The sequence below is a fragment of the Pogona vitticeps genome, chromosome 2 (genome assembly GCF_051106095.1).
Source record: "Pogona vitticeps strain Pit_001003342236 chromosome 2, PviZW2.1, whole genome shotgun sequence".
NCBI classification, from domain to species: domain Eukaryota; kingdom Metazoa; phylum Chordata; class Lepidosauria; order Squamata; family Agamidae; genus Pogona; species Pogona vitticeps.
Window position 1 is genome coordinate 245,624,643 of NC_135784.1, and position 16,319 is coordinate 245,640,961.

At 43.8% G+C, this 16,319-nt stretch overlaps 1 protein-coding gene across 10 annotated transcripts in view; it reads left to right on the forward strand.

Annotated features, from left to right (window-relative positions):
- Positions 1-1,586: 1,586 nt before the first annotated feature.
- SPIN1 (spindlin 1) overlaps positions 1,587-16,319 on the forward strand; it is a 75,442-nt gene continuing 60,709 nt past the window's right edge. For 2 of the 10 annotated variants that reach the window (XM_072992367.2, XM_020796579.3), the window contains exons 1-2: positions 1,589-1,879; positions 6,644-6,738. The gene's annotated coding sequence lies outside the window, so the exon portion shown is untranslated. Of the gene's footprint in view, positions 1,880-2,190; positions 3,315-6,643; positions 6,739-16,319 lie in introns of those variants that run through there. The other 8 variants (XM_078386190.1, XM_072992365.2, XM_078386192.1 and 5 more) reach the window with 6 other exon arrangements.

Below are 16,319 nucleotides of genomic sequence, written 5' to 3' on the forward strand. Positions count from 1 at the left end.
AGGATTTCCTCTGGTGGCAGCAGAAGTGGAGACAAGAGAAACTATCATGGCCGAAGGCAGATCTATTTGTTAGGGAGAACATACAGAGGGGCTGGGGGTGTGTGACAGCAGCTTACAGTACAAGCAAAAATACAGACTCGAAGGAGGAAAACAAAGCAAAACAAACAAAAAAGCCAAACTCTTAGGCAGACAGTTACTAAGAAAAAACCTGCCTGAAGACAAAAGTTGTTGCCTGCCTGCAGAATATGACAGAGAGAAGCCTGACCTCTCATGGGAAGGAGCCCCATATCAACAGACATATCTCCTTTCTCATACATAAACAAAGACTTTCTATTCCCAGAAAATATGTAAGACGAAGGCACGTCTTTTTTTTCATACATAAAAACTCTTTCCATTTCCTGAAATGCATAAAATGCAAATTGATCCTTCCGAATCATGCTTCTCAAAGCAGTGGTCTGCAGACTGGTACCAGTCTGAGAGCTACTACCATAGTTGCCAGACTGCAGCAAGCTATTTTTTTGCAAATCTCTACATTTCACCTGTTCCCACACTCCAGGCGACATCATGTCATGAGGGGTAAGGAAATACCATGTGCTTGCTTCATTCCTCCAGACATACTTAATTCCGCGAGACAGTAAGTGACCAGAGGCTCCAGGCACATTTGTGGCAAACATATCTGAAAATCAGAATTTCCTGGTAATAGGTACACATGCAGGTATTTCCATCAGTTCAGCTAGTGATCTGTGATATATACAGTAAGTGATGTGTTTCTTTTTTGACATTTAAAATTGGCCTTAGAACCAATATGGGGGTTATACATTCTCTTACATATCAATATCACAATTCTAATTAAAATGGAAATAACAACCAGGGTCCTCAACTGGCCATTAAGAACGAGGGTCACTTTTTGAATTTGTAAAGGTTTTACATAGCTTATTGAAGACAATTTTTTGTCTGTCTTAACTAAATGTAGTACTTTGTTTTAATATTTTCAATATATTTGTGTGTTGGTCTGCCACGTCAGGTAGTTTCAGAAAAACTGCTTCAGATTTTCTACGGAAAAGAAACACTTCACAGTTGAATCCAGGCTTTCTTGTTATCAAATGCAGAGAATCTTTCACGATATCAACATCTCACATTGTGTTTCCATCCTGGGTTCTCTTCAAACCATAAAATATGCTTGCTTTTTTAGAACAGCGCTACGTTTTCGGACAGTTAACGTGAAGTTTCTTGCTTTAGCAGCCGTAGAGAAGCCTCTTATTCGGGAGTCAAAGAATAGTATCTCCCCCAGGAGGAATACGGGGCAAGCTTACCCACAACGACTCACTCTGCTACCGCCACCCAAGGCGAGAGATAAAGACTAACGCTACGTTCTCTTCATCTCCGAAAACCGAGGTAGCAGGCTGAGCCCGCGCAAGCGCGTTAGGGCTTCGCGGCCAACGGTGGGAGGGAGGTGAGCGAGGGAGCTCGAAAGCTCCGCTCTCCTGTCGCAGTTCAATAGACCAAGTGCGCTTGCGCGCCGAGGACCCGAGGCAGGCGGGGCCGCATGTTTGGAGCGGCTCACTATTTGGCAGGAAGGTGCAGAGGCCTCTCTCCTGGTAGCGGCACCAGCGCAAGCAGAGGGGAGCTCCCGATGTGGCAAGAGAGAGGAGGGCTAAATAGCAGCAGCGGCGGAGAAGGAGGGGGCCAAGGGAGACAAGGGGAGCCGCCGCAGCAACCGCCGCCGAGGAGCTGAGAGGCCTGGCCGGGCGAGCGGCGGTGGCCACGCTTCTGCAGCACTGGCACCCCCGCCGACGCCACCCCCCCGCCGGGCCCCTCACGCCCGCCCGGGTGGAGGCGGAGGCGGCGGAAGAAACGGCGAAGGAGCCGCGGGCAGCAGGTGAGAGAGCGCGGGCGGGGAGGAAAAAGGAAAGGCGGGAGGGGAGAGAAGAGAGAGAGAGAGAGGGTGGGAGGGGGGAAAAGAAGCAGGAGCCGGAGCTGCCGCGCCGCCCTTGGCCCGGCCAGTCAGTACCGGCCACGGCCGAAGGGAGTCGCTGTGGAGGAGTCGCTGCCGCCGCCGCCACTCCGCTCCCCTCCCCTCCCCTGGGGCTGGCAGTATTTATTATTCATTCGCAGCAACCCCGCGTTGCTGTTGCTGCTCCTCCTCCTTTCACCCCCCCCTTTTCATTCCTCACAGCATTCTCCCCCCCCGCCGGAAGCTGTTGCCATGATGGAAAAAGGGAGTGAGGCCGGAGGGGAGCCCTGAGTAACCTGGGGGGGGGGGGAAGTGGCAGTTGACCCTCCTCCCCTCCCCTCCCCGGGCTCCCTTCTCTAATTGCTCCACCTCGGGGGAGGGGAGGGGAGGGTGGCGCCAGGCTCTGCTCAGTCCCTTCTCCACCAACCCCCCCCTCCGCCACAACCATCACACACACACACTCACACACACGCCCTAGTCTTTTCGCCTGAATGTTCTGGTTTCCTCCCAGCTATTGTGTGTCGGGAAGGCAGGGGCCCCTGCAAAGGGTTGCCTCGGTTCCCCTTACGACCAGCTCGGCTCTCTTCCCTCCCCCTCCGCCCCCTTTTCTCCCTTGATAGTCCCAGGACTTTAAAAAAAAGTCTCCTTCAGCGCCGCTGGGGGAGGAGGATTCGGTGTTGTTCTAGGCGGGGAAGGGAATCTGTTGCTACTGGTGTCTGTGAGAAAACTCTTTTCCCTCCCACCCCCTTTTCACTAGATGGCTGAATAACATAGGAAAGGAACACACTCCACAGTCCCTGACACAGCAGCTGTGTGTGTGTATGTGTGTGTGTCTCTCAGGCTTTGCTGAGTTCCTTTGTCTGCTGTTGCTGCCTGTCCTCTTTTCTTTCAGCTTTTCTCCTTTACTTCCTTGTCGCTCTTCCTTCCCCTCCTCCTTTCCCCCTTTTTCTCTACCCCCTCCTCCCTCTCCCCCTTCCCTCCTCTTCCTTCACAGACTCCAAGAGCTGCTGCAGCTGCAGGTTTGTAAATATTGGAGACACACACACACACACACATTGGAGACAAACACACACACACACTCACTCACACACTGGAGACACACACACACACACACACACGAGACACACACACGAGACACACACACACACACACACACACACACACACACACACACACACCAAAACATGGCTGACGCTCTGCTTTTTTCCCCCCTTGCCAGAGCTCATTCTCTCTCTGCAACTCAACCTTTCATCCACTTGTGCCTTTCCCTCTTTTTAGTTTCCCCTCCCCAAAAGGAAGGAAAGGCAGCTCTGCACCTTCCTTGATGTGTTTTCTGTTTCTGTGTGGTTGCATATCTAGGGTAAGGATCTTTACTCTGAAGCTTTCTCCTTTTTTGATTTCTTGTGCACAGGGTGATAAACTAAAAGTCCAAAAAGATTGTGGAAGCTTAGTGAGGCCTTGTGGAGGGGGAGGGGGTGAGTGGGGCGACCTCTACTGAGAAGCTTGACTGGAATGTGCGTATCTGCCTTTCCTGGATATGGGGGCAGGGAAGCTGATGCACCAAATGGTTGCTGATGATTAAATAGGTATTACATTAGCAGAATGCTCAAGACTATCTCTTTCCTTTTAGGATATGCTTCATTACCTGGTGTCAGGCAGTGTGTTCTCTCTGAACAGGCTGCAAAACTGCAATATTTTTATAGCCTGAACCATTTCTCCTAAGGCTGTATCTGAATTTTACATAGTTCTTGCGCTATGGAAAACAAAACTTTATGCCACCAAACAATATGTTGTCCTATTAAATGATTCGCCCAATTAATGACTATGAAACCAGAAATATTTGTATACAGTACTGTAGAGTCCTGTGTGGTTCTTAATGGTTTCAATGAGTGCAGAGATCAGATATTCTTAAGGGGCTTCTGATCCAGTAACCTGTGTACATGTGCAAAATACTCAAAAGCTGAATACTTTTCACCCGGGATATCTTAGTCAAGAACCAGCATCCCTTTCTGGCTTTCACAGAACTTCAGAAAACAGTTTTGAACAGCATGCATGGAGATCCTTAGGAGGCAATTTTTTTCCTCTCAACATATTTCTGTGATAAAATGACCTTGAATATAGTTGTATGTTTATCTCTGAAGGATGATAATATGCAAGAGTTTTCTTTTGATTGTTGCGGGTGGTATAACCACTGAAAAGAACTATTTTCTTATTGTACTTCTGTCTTACAATTCATAACTAGAAGGTATTAACAATTCTTAAAGTCCAGTGTATGTGGTGGTCTTCTTTCATCCCAGTGTTTGAATACTTCTTTGCTTTTTGCATAATTCATTATCAGTAACATGAGTAGGATCCTTGAAAAATATGAGACAACCATTAGGAACTTTATAAAATTGTTTTGAAATTGTAAAGCAGATTGAGGGATTAATAGCCATGGTTTAGCAAAGAGAATTGTTGGATTAGTTATGAAATGACAAAGTGGTATAATCGGGAACCCTTGTTAGAAATGTTGATTACATATTAACATAAAAATGCTTTCAAGGTGCACAGACTGGAAAAAAGTTTCTGAAAATTAAGCACTGCAACTCTGTTGAAATGAATGATTGATTAGTTGTTGTCTACCAGTGGGGGGGAATGTGAAATCTGTTGGAGGCCATGACTACACTATGGAGACTAGTTCAGTTCCTGTTAGGCTTCCTACCCAGCATTTGTGCTACAGTGCTATCAACCAAACCACTTGTTGAGATAAATAGATAATGCTCTGCACTCTGTTCTTCCTTCAGTGTAATTAAATCTGTGAGCTCAATGATCAGGGTATTCTCTTTGCTACCACAGTTAATAGCATTCTACCTGAAATATATATTTTTCTTTACATAGAACTGTGCTGTAAAGCTTAATAACAGACATATTCAGATGGTGGCTGTTGTATTACAATTACTTTAATGTGCCCTTATAAATTTGTAAAATGTAGACTTGTATGCACAGGTAAGGACCTTTACTACAGTTGGAATAGTTTGGGGTTGCTTCCCCCCCCCCAGAGAATTGTTTGTGAAATCTGCATATTTCTGACAAGGGTCAAATTTAGACTGGGAGTGTTCACGAAAAGAACATTCAACTCCTAAAACTTGAAAGAAAAGACTGACCTGGAAGCCTAAACCACTGGGCTTTTTTGTGCATGGTGATTAGCAATGATTTGTTCTGATGTCACAGTTTGGAATTAGGTTCCCTTTTTGAGACAGATAATTTGATTTGATGATTACACTGGCAGTCCAACCCAAAGATCTTTAATTAGCAAGTGTTGGTTTACTTTGGTAACAAATCCTGGTTGGAAATTGTGATCTGAAGTCATCACTTGAACCCTAGTTTCTTTTTAATCACGTCTTCAAACATTACTTCTCACCAGGGTGGATAAAAAAATTAATGATTTCAAAATCAAATTGATTTAAATCCAAAATTAATTTTTTTGATTTAAATAATCAAAACTGATTTTTTAAAAATTTAAATTATTATTTAAATCAATTTATTTCAAATCCATCCTGCTTCTCATACAGAATCATGGATTTATTTTTGTGCCCCATCTAAGCCTCTCACCAATCCAGGAATGTGTATAACAAAGGGAAGTGTCAGGTTAAACTACTGCTGCATGTTTTTTTCCTGAGCCACTCATCCCAGTTGCTCCCTGCGTACAAGCCAGAGGTAGAAGTATGACTTCCAAATTTAAAACCACATACAGTGGTGCCTCGCTTAACGACGATAATCAGTTCCAGGAAAATCGCCATTAAGCAAAAACATTGTACAGTGGTGCCTCGCACAGTGAGGTTAATCCGTCCCGGATTAACCCTCGCTGTGTGAAACATCGCTGAGCGGGGCAGAAAAGCCCATTGGAACGCATTAAACATCGTTTAATGCATTCCAAATCGGCTGAAAACTCACAGTTCAGCGATGCTTCCGGGGTCCGGCAGCCATTTTCGCGCCCTCGCCTCGCTGAATGAGGGCATGAAAATGCTGCGCCCGGCCCTTTCGGCTGTTCCGGCGGCCATTTTGAAGCCGTGGAACAGCTGATCGGCGGGTCGCAAAGCGAAGGTCGGTAAGCGAACCGCTTACCGACCTTCGCTCTGCGATTTTCGCCCATTGGGGCCATCGCTGTGCGATTGCATTAGCGATCGCAAAAGCGTCCTCGTAGAGCGAATTCATCACTCTGCGAGGCGCTCGTGCAAGGCAACACTGTAAAGCGAAATTAAAAACCCCATTGAAACGCATTGAAACCTGTTCAGTGCGTTCCAGTGGGGTAAAAACTCACCGTCCAGCGAAGATCCTCCATACGGCGGCCATTTTCGCTGCCTGTATAGCGAGGAATCCATCCCTAAGCACAGCGGGGAGCCATTTTAAGCACCCGGCAGCCATTTTGAAAACCCGACGATCAGCTGTTTTTGATTGTCGTAAAGCGAAAATCAGTTCCCGAAGCAGGGAACCGATCATCGCTAAGCGAAATTCCCCCATTTAGACCATCTTTTTGCAATCGCAATTGCGATCGCAAAAAGATCATCGTAAAGCAGATTCGTCGTAATGTGGGCCAATGGTTAAGCGAGGCACTACTGTATTTGTTCATCTGCAGTATTACCTGCAATATGATATTTTAAAAATCAGAATTTACATGTTGTAAACTCTATTCTCTTTTATGTTTTATAGAAGAGAAACTGGTGGTGCCAGAGAAGTCCATATAGGGGAAAAACAGCCCACAAAAAAACTCATCCATCACATCAAAAAACTCTACAGATGCACAGGTAAAACATACCTGACTGAAAACTATTAATACCAATTCATAGGCAAGATACACAAACACAGAGAGCAAACAAATATCACAGTGTACTGTACACAATAACCCCAGAACACAAAACCCACAAAATAATAACAAGCCTTACAAAGATTTCCTAAAATTCCATTTCCTTTCCAAGTTCCCATAAACATACAAGCAGTCACCTATGAACAAAAACGCTCATGGTGACCAGCAGAAAGCTAGAATGGCTCTTTATTATTATTAGAGCATTTGGAATAACAAACTGGGCAGAATAAGATGGTGGAAAACAAGACTAGAATTGGCTGAATAAGCCATGATGGTTTGTCTTGGCCATAAGACAGACTCAGCCTTATTCAGCAAACCATGATTTAAACAAATCTTAACTTACCCTTATATGTGGATGCAGCCACTAGATTTGAAGGGGCTTTAAAATATAAAAATCCAGTTTTGCGTATCCTGTCAGTCACTATAGGCAAAGAACAATGAAACTTCAGATAATTCTGGGAACAGGTTGAGAGTAGTATGTGAGCTGAGAGTTGCACAACAGGATTTGGGTGAATACTGTCTAATGGACTGCTTTTGAAGTTACAAATGTGCTGTATTTGATAAAGATATTTACTGTAGATTTATTACTTTTTATATGGATTATTTGTAAGCAACCTCTTGTAGAAGGGAGAGATGTAGAGAGGTTGTTCTAAACTGAGGCAAATGGAGAAAGGTGTGTGGTATTGTTTTGGCAGAATTTATCAATGAGAAAGAGAAGGAGTAGCCTTGGTAGCTGAAACTATTCAGTGGTTTTTGGTTTCACATATCCATTAGCTCTTGAACCAAAAGGAAGGGGTAATCAGCAGTTCGGGACTGGGCATGCATAGCTGCTTTCTTGGGCTCATCATTTCTGTGTCTGTAAAACAATGTGCTCAGCCAAGAAATAGCACGGGCTGTGTGGGAACTGCTCTTAAGCCAGAACTTTTGGCATGGTGAAGGGCAGGTACTATCATGTAGAATACAAATCTGATTGCTAGAAGTACATGGCAAGCTAATTTGGGAATCCATTTCTTAATACTTTAGTATTTTGTGTTGCTCTTGTCATGATTTTTTCTGAAAACTCCTACATGGCATTATGCATATTTGCTTTGGATTGCATGAGGTGTAGCTTAGTTTTCAATACACAGGAAGATCAATCTGTTTCTAGAAAAAAAAATCATCTGTCACTCGTAAAGGCAAACTTTCATTTGATCAAATTAGGCTATAATTATTTTGTGCTGCAGTTTCCATCCAGTCCTCAGTTTGAGTCAGTAGTCCAATGCAGCGGTCGCCAACCTTTTTGGGGCCGCAGACCGGCTGGGAGGAGTGAGCTCCATGCGGGGGAGGCGTGGGCACCCCCGCACAGTGGCGTGTCGCACTCACGTGGGGGGCGTGTCGCGCTCATGCGCACGAGTGCGACACACCCCAACGAGAGTGTGACATGCCCCCCACAAGCCTGGCACCCCCCTGCACGAGCGATATGCCCCCTTGCGAGCGATACGCCTCCCATGAGTGTGACATGCCCACCGTGCGTGCGTGTGTGTGGGGATGGAGATCCGTATCCGCGGCCCAGTTCCGGCAGGGACCGGCATCGGGCCGCAAACCGGGGGTTGACAACCCCTGGTCTAATGTATTGCATGCAATTTCTGAAATTTCCAGTTGAATGCTGCAACATGCTTCACAATGGAGCATGTTGTGTACACATCTCTTCTGTGTCAGCATTCTTTTCATTTTCTTAGCCATCTTAACTTAGCCTGAAATGACCTAGTTGTATGTCACATCTCCAGACATTTTAAAATCAGTGTGCTTAATGCAAGAAATGCAGAGTTCTCATTCCTTGATGCAGTTTGGTCAGTGCTGGTCTATTCAAATGGTCAATCATTTGCACAGTTTGTTAATATTGATGCTTGACAAGTTTTGTAATTTTGCAATTTACTATAACTGCCACAATTCAAAAGAGGGCTGAATATAGAAAAAGAGAGATGAGCTGTGCAAAGAAGTTAATAGTTCCTCATTACTGTTAGAACCTTAAACTTCAGTGACATTCTAATGGAACTCACATTTCCAGATGGGTGTACTCCAAGCAAGGGGTAAATAGAAGTACTGTATCTAGTTTGCATGCTCAGACCCATCTGTGACTAATGCAGAATTAAACACTGATTCAAGGCTATACTACAGTAAGATCTTTCAGTATTGTAATGTGATTTTTTTAGTACATCTCAATAAAACACTGGCTAAATTGAGCTTCTGCTGAATGTATCCCTAGAGCAGAAGTGAACAACCTGTGGCTCTGAAAATGTTGATGGACTACAATTCCTTCACCATTGGCTATAATGCCTAGAAGTTGATAGTATTTGTTGTCCAAAAACATCAGGCATGTTCTCTGTGTTCCCTGATCACATCCTAGGGCATTGATCTCATGGGACCAGTAGTCAAGACGCTCCCATTCTGCCAATTTAGAAAAGTGGATGTGACAAGCTTTCTACCTGTTTTCTAACATCAGTTTATATTCTGGTTATGTTATCTTAGTTTTATATTTGTCCTGGACATTTCCACAATTAATCTGTACTATTTTATCTTCATGTATAATTCCTGTAAATTATCATTTGTTGCAAAAAATAAACTATTAATCATAACTTCTGTGCACTTGATTGGTGTCCTTAAAAATATCAGTAAAGCTAATTAACATGTAATCTGTTTCTTGTGGTTTAAATTTTAGTGTTAGGATTGTGGGCCAGTAATGTGCTGAATAGGTCAGTGAGATAAGTATCTGGCTGCAGAGCTAGTGGTTGGGTGTTCAATTCTCCACTATGTATCCCAGAAGAGCTTTTGGCAAGCTGCACAGTCCCAGGATGCCCCCAGAAGAAGGAAATGGTAAACCACTTCTGAGTACAGTACTCTATCTGGAAAACCCTGAAAAGAGTTGCCATAAGTCAGAATCGACTTGATGACACACAGTTATTATTTAAATCCACTGGAATACTTTAAAAAAATAGATGGGTTTTTAATTATTTAAATATTTTTTAAAAATTTGAATCAAATTAATATTTTTTTAAAAATTGATTTTATATCCAGAGACCAAAGTTCCTTAAATAAACAGCAGAGAAGGGAAAAAAAGACATTTTATTATGGAAGAGGCTAAGAAGTAATGATATAGAATTTTGCTACAGTAAACCACACAGTTGGTTCCATCTAGCAAGCTGAAGTAGGATTATAATTGGATAGCTGTCAAGGTCGCTACTAACCTTTACCTGGCTAAGGTAAAGGCTGCCAGTCGAGCATACTTCGCTAACCGGATAAGCGAAGCGTCCAACCAGCAGGCGGAATTATTCCGTATAGTGCACGACCTATCCGGAATTGGTCTGAGTGATGGGCCTCCCCCTAGTTTTTCACCAGACCAATCTGCAGCATTTTTAAAATCTAAAGTGGAGGCCATCTGTCGGGACCTCTCTGCTTTTTTGAACACAGTGAGTCGAGCAGAGATGTCCAGCGCTCCATCTTGCCCGGTAACTTTTGACTCCATTCAGCCTGTTACGCCTGATTCCGTGGCCAGGGCGCTTGATCGCTGCTGTGCCACCACCTCCTCCCTTGACCCTTGCCCGGCCTGGCTAATCAAAGCAGCCAGGCCTACAACAACGGAATGGGCCACTGTAATAATCAGTGGGTCTTTCCTTGAGGGCAGGTTTCCATCTGCCCTCAAGGAGACACTCATTAGGCCCATTAGGAAGAAACCCAGTTTGGCTGCGGACGAAATTGGCAACTATAGGCCCGTCGCCAATGTTTCTTAAGCAAGGTGGTTGAGAGGGTGGTGGCCGACCAGCTCCAGGCGCACTTGGATGAAACATATGCCCTGGATCCATTTTAGTCGGGCTTCAGGCTGCGCCATGGTACAGAAACGGCATTGGTCGCCCTGTGTGATGACCTATTGAGGGAGGCTGACAGGGGCAAAGTGTCTGTGCTGGTCCTCCTCGACATCTCAGCGGCCTTTGATACCATTGACCACGGTATCCTCCTGGGGATGCTCTCTGAGCTGGGAATTGGAGGCCTGGCACTGGCCTGGCTCTGTTCCTTCTTGGAGGACTGCCCCCAGAGAGTACAGCTTGGGGAGAGTGTTTCGGCCCCGTGGAGTCTCAATTGTGGGGTTCCACAGGGGTTGATTATCTCCCCAATGCTGTTCAACATCTATATGAGGCCGTTGGGTGGGGTCATCAGGGGGTGTGGAGCATTGTGTCATCAGTACGCTGATGACACTCAGCTCTACATCTTCTCACCAACCACAGGAGATGCCGTTCTGTCCCTTCAGCGCTGCCTGGGGACTGTACTGCAATGATGCAGGAGAATGGGCTGAGGCTGAACCTGGACAAGACGGAGGTACTGAGGGTGGGCACTCCACAGTTAGGGGCCTAGGAAACTCCCTCTTTTTGGGGGGGGTTGACTCTTCCCGCCAAGGATTGGGTCCGCAGCTTGGGGATCCACCTGGACCCGGCGCTCACTATGGAAACTCAGGTGGCGTCGGTGGCCCGTACCGCCTTTTTTCATCTTAGGCGGATAGCCCAGCTGCAGTCCTATCTCGATGTTGGGGCACTCACTACCTTGGTGCATGCGCTCGTAATCTCAAGATTAGACCACTGTAATGCGCTCCACATGCGGCTGCCTTTGAGGCTGTTGCGGAAACTCCAGATGGTGCAGAATGCAGCGGCCAGACTACTTAGTGGAGTGAAAAAATATCAACACATCTCACCCACTCTGGCTGCATTGCATTGGCTGCCCATCTGGTTCCGCATCGACTTCAAAGTGTTGATGCTTACGTACAAAGCTCTAAACGGTTTAGGGCCTCGATACCTGGCGGAACGCCTACTCCCACCAAGATCTGCCCGTGTCACTCGTGCGAGCCAGGAGGTGAGGCTGAGGAGCCAAACGCAGAGGGAGGCCCGGAAGGAAAAGACAAGAAATCGGGCCTTCTCGGCGGTGGCTCCTCGCCTCTGGAACAACCTACCTCCTGAGATTCGCGTGGCTCCCTTGCTGGGTATCTTTAAAAATCAACTTAAAACATGGATGTTTCGGCAGACCTTCCCTCCAGTCAATTCCTGATCTCCTTTTCTCCTCCCCCCCTTTGTTTGCCCCCATCTTGTTGAAATGTGTTCTACTATGTAAAAACTGTGTGTGTATTGTGTATTTTTATGCTGTTAGATGCCTAGAGTGGTCTTAACCGACCAGATAGGTGGGTTATAAATAAAATAAAATAAAATAAAATAATAAATAAAGTAGATAAAAGTGTAGTCTATTCTATAATCCCAGAATCTGGGAGTCCTAGCAATTCCATCTGTGTTGGAAAGGTTCTCCAACCTTCAAAGGACAAAAAAATAGACAAGCAGCTATGTCTTTTCTGTGACCTATGCAATTGTGCAGTGTGCTAAAACAGTATAACAGAAACCCAGTGCTAAATACATTAAAATGTACTGTTGGAAAAGAGCACTGTGCACTATGTTTGCTTCTGCAGTTTTCTGTGTCCCTCAAAATCTTGGAAACCTGTGGTCTTTGTGACAAGCCCTTTTGTTGCCTCTTTTATATTCTGATTATCTTACTTGGCATGAATGTGACTGGATTTCTCACTTTTGCATTCCTTTTTGTACAATCAAAAACCAGCCAGAGAATCAACATTTGTTTGATCTGTCCCACTTACAAAATATTGGGGTGATTCCTGTGTTTTCCTACTGTAGACCAAGGTATTTTTTTTCTTGTTGGAGACTTTTGATCCTACAGAGCATTTCCATTAGCAGACTACAGAGTTATCATGGGTGATTGCACCAGGTTTGGTAACTCAGGGGTCAGAATGGCCCTGCGAACCCATTGAATGGCCCTGCGAACTCCTCTTATTATTTCTTAAAAACTGGAATAGGCTTCCTTCCCTATAGTCTTTACATTTACCATGGTACTGTTATTTCACCATCTTTGCCTAGTTTTGGTATTGTATGTTCTATTGCTTTGTGATTGCAAGGAAGGCACATTGAATTGTAGTACTGTATATCATACATTGTTCTTCCATATTTTCCTTTGTTTCATGCCAGTGCCTTACTTCTTTCTGTCTATACTTCTGTGTGCTGTGGACAGGGCATTTGGTGAGACTGTCTCCATGGGGACAGGGGCTAGTTCTCAGACTCCTGGCTCCCAAGGGAAGAAGAAGAAAGGGAACCTGGAAGGGGTATAGTTTGCTGCAATCTCATTATTTTACATAAGAAAGCCACAGTCTTGGATTGTTGGCAAGAGAGTGGAGGCAACAAAGTATCAAGCAGATTCGTGTCCAGATTTTTGCCAAGTAGTTGTTGCCTGAGTTTTGGTGAGGGAAAAGTAAAAGCACCACATAGGAAAAGGAAAAAAATTGGTGAGGAAGTATCAATATTGACTTGAAACTATATTGTGGCAAAAGTGTCTTGTAGTTATCAGTAGGGAACACACAGATTTCCTGACTTGATTTCATATTTCACATCTCTTGCTAAAACCAGAAATATAAAATAAACAGATGCATTGCTCTATATATTCATCTTGATGTTCAATGTTCAGTGTGGGATCCTCACCCCAGGGGGTTACAGCTGAAACTGGAGATACAGTGGTGCCTCGCTAGATGATGTTAATCCGTTCCACTCAAATCGCTGTTTAGAGAAATCATTGTCTAGCGAAAGCATTTCCCTATTGGAATGCATTGAAACCTGTTTAATGCGTTTCAATGGGGAAGAATCGTCGTTGTCTAGCAAAGATCGGCCATAGGAAAGACGCTTTGCGAACCGCTGATCAGCTGTTTAAATAGCTGTCTTGTGAAGCTTAGGTCCCCAAAACACCCATTTTGTGAGCGCGGAGGGAGCTGTCAAAATCGTTGTCTAGCAAAAATCAGTTTGCGAAGCAGGGACCAAACATTGTCCAGCGAAATTCCCCCATAGGAATTACTGTTTTGTGAATCGCTCTAGCGATCACAAAAAGTCAATGTCTAGTGAAAAAACTGTCATGAGGGGTAACTGTCTAGCAAGGCACCACTGTAAACGGGTGCCAACTCCAGCTGCCTGTGTGCAGCCCTGATGGTACTCCTTACATGTGTGTGCAGCTTAAAGGGAATGCTGTTGGTGTTTATTTTGGCAATAGTGCAGTCATGTTGTCTATAACTAAACCCATCATTTAACGGAAAACTGTAAAGATCATAAATTCAAGCCAACGAGACTTTATTATCTTGTTTCTGCCTTTGCTCGACATGGAGCCCTCCAGATGTTTTGAACTATATGTTATCAGCCCATTTCTGCCATGTTCAGTGGTCAGAAGAGATAGGAAACAGATTAAAACATCTGGAATGATCTGAGTTAGAGAGGGCTGGTCTAATATTAAGTTTCTTCGTTGTTCCTCACAATTTTTATCAGCTCTATTTTACTTTACCCTTTCTTCTAGAATCTCTTGTATGCCTTTCCTGTTGCTTCTGTATGTTGTGGGGTAATTTAGATTGAAAGATAGTGATTGGCCTAAGGATAGTTGGAAGATTTGATATATCTCATTGGGCCAGGAGCACATGGTTGTGGAGCCAGAGGTTGGGACTTTGAATCCCCACTGTGCATTTTGGAAGGGGAACCAGCGAGTATTACTCAGAGTTCATCAAGACCATGTGTGGTTGATGGGGTTAAAAGGCCTGCCACCTGAGCAGCCTTAGGCAACCTGCATGGCCCCAGAGTACCATCAGGAGGAGATATTTGTAAGCCACTCCTAAGTACTTTACACACAAAAAGAGAAACTTGTACTACATTGTCTCCATAAATGTGACTACAAATTCAATTAGGCTCATTTAAAGAATTATCCTGGGAACTGACAAGGATTTTGTTGGTCAGAAGTTTTTCAAACTGTTTTTACTGTTAATCCTTGTCCATTTCTTAGCTTAGGTCCAACATTCTCAGCTGCATGCATTGCACTGCATCGATCCCACAGAGCAAGCTCAATTTGCTGCTGATCTGCTTCCAGTTGTGGGTGGAAAAGAGCCCTGAGCAGCACTAGCAGAAATTAGAGGGAATGTTTCTTAGGGCTGTTTTATGGCTGTAGTGACAGAAAAAAAAACTGTTTTGAAAATGAGAGCCCATGTAGTGAAAAGTAACACATGTTTTATACAAACCTAGTTTATTAAAATTACATATTATACCATGCAAGCCATCTGGTGGACAGTTAGCTTCAGGATCCTGAGCTAGAATATGCTCCCAATATGGATCCCACACCCATTTTAGTTGAAAATTAATTCCTTCTGGATGCTTTTTTGTCACATAAGGTGAGGTCTACTGTGCGGAGCACTTTAGCAGGGCAAATAGCATGAAGGCAGGAGGAAAACTATTGCAGGGCTGGTTCTCCAAAATAAAAACAGCCAAGATAAGCACACTTTTTAAAACATATGATCATGGTTGTTTTGGCACTGAGCTCAGTTCATTACAGGAACAAAAAAGTGATCTAGTTACCATAGCTTGAAATTTGTTTCCTGCCTAGTAGTGCACCACTGCAATCCCATTAATGTAAATTTTACTCTGTTGCACATTCACTCTGCTTAAATAGGCCGATCCTTCTAAAGTTCTTCTGTCTGTTATCCTCTTGAATACTAGTGGTATTTCCCCAAATGACAAGTATTAAGCCGCCTTTTTTGTACTTTGTGATATTTGATGCTGTTTGTCTTTGGAACTTTATTTTCTTATCCTTTTAAACTAATAATTATCACTTGTTCTGAGGTAAGGTCCCATTTTCTTACTGTAATTTTTCATCTCACTTTGAAACTTAGACCCTCAGGCCTGAATGATTATATAGTATTAGGTATACAGTATAAGAAATTATTAGAATATTAGACTATAGAAGATAACAATATTGCCAACCAAAATCAACTGCATTGTAATCACCCAAGGTCTTACTCAAGCCCAGAGACATTTTTTCCTAAAAAGAATCATCCATCTTTAGTGTCTTGCCCATATTTTATGTCTATACATATTGTTGGAACAAAATTCTAGTCATCCATAGCTGGTATGACAAATAGTAGTCCAGTTGTATTAAGCAGACAATGTTAGGGAACAGAGCAGCATATCTAAACCTCAGAGAGCTTGCTTGATGTATCATCCTGGATAAGGTGTTGCATAGGGCAGACTCTAATGAAAACACCTTGAACAGTGACTCTACCCACCAGAAAATCCCATATAAAGTAAAGGGTCAGCAGGGTCTTCCTGGAAAATGAAGTATGAAAGGATATGTTCTTTTACTATTCAGTATCTAGATGGTGTGAGGCTTTATTTGAAGGTCAAAACCAGCATTCAACAAGCAGCTGACTAGCATTATGGATTTTAAACTACAGTTATCTGCTTCTGAAAAGCTGTGAACTGGACCCATGTTAACAGTCCAGTCTTAGTGCATTTTTTAGCCTCAAGCAAACTCCACTTCTAAATATGTTTGTAGAGGATTGTAGTGTTATACTGTGTATATACTTACAATGACAATAAATTATATTATTATTATTATTATTATTATTATTATTATTATTATTATTAT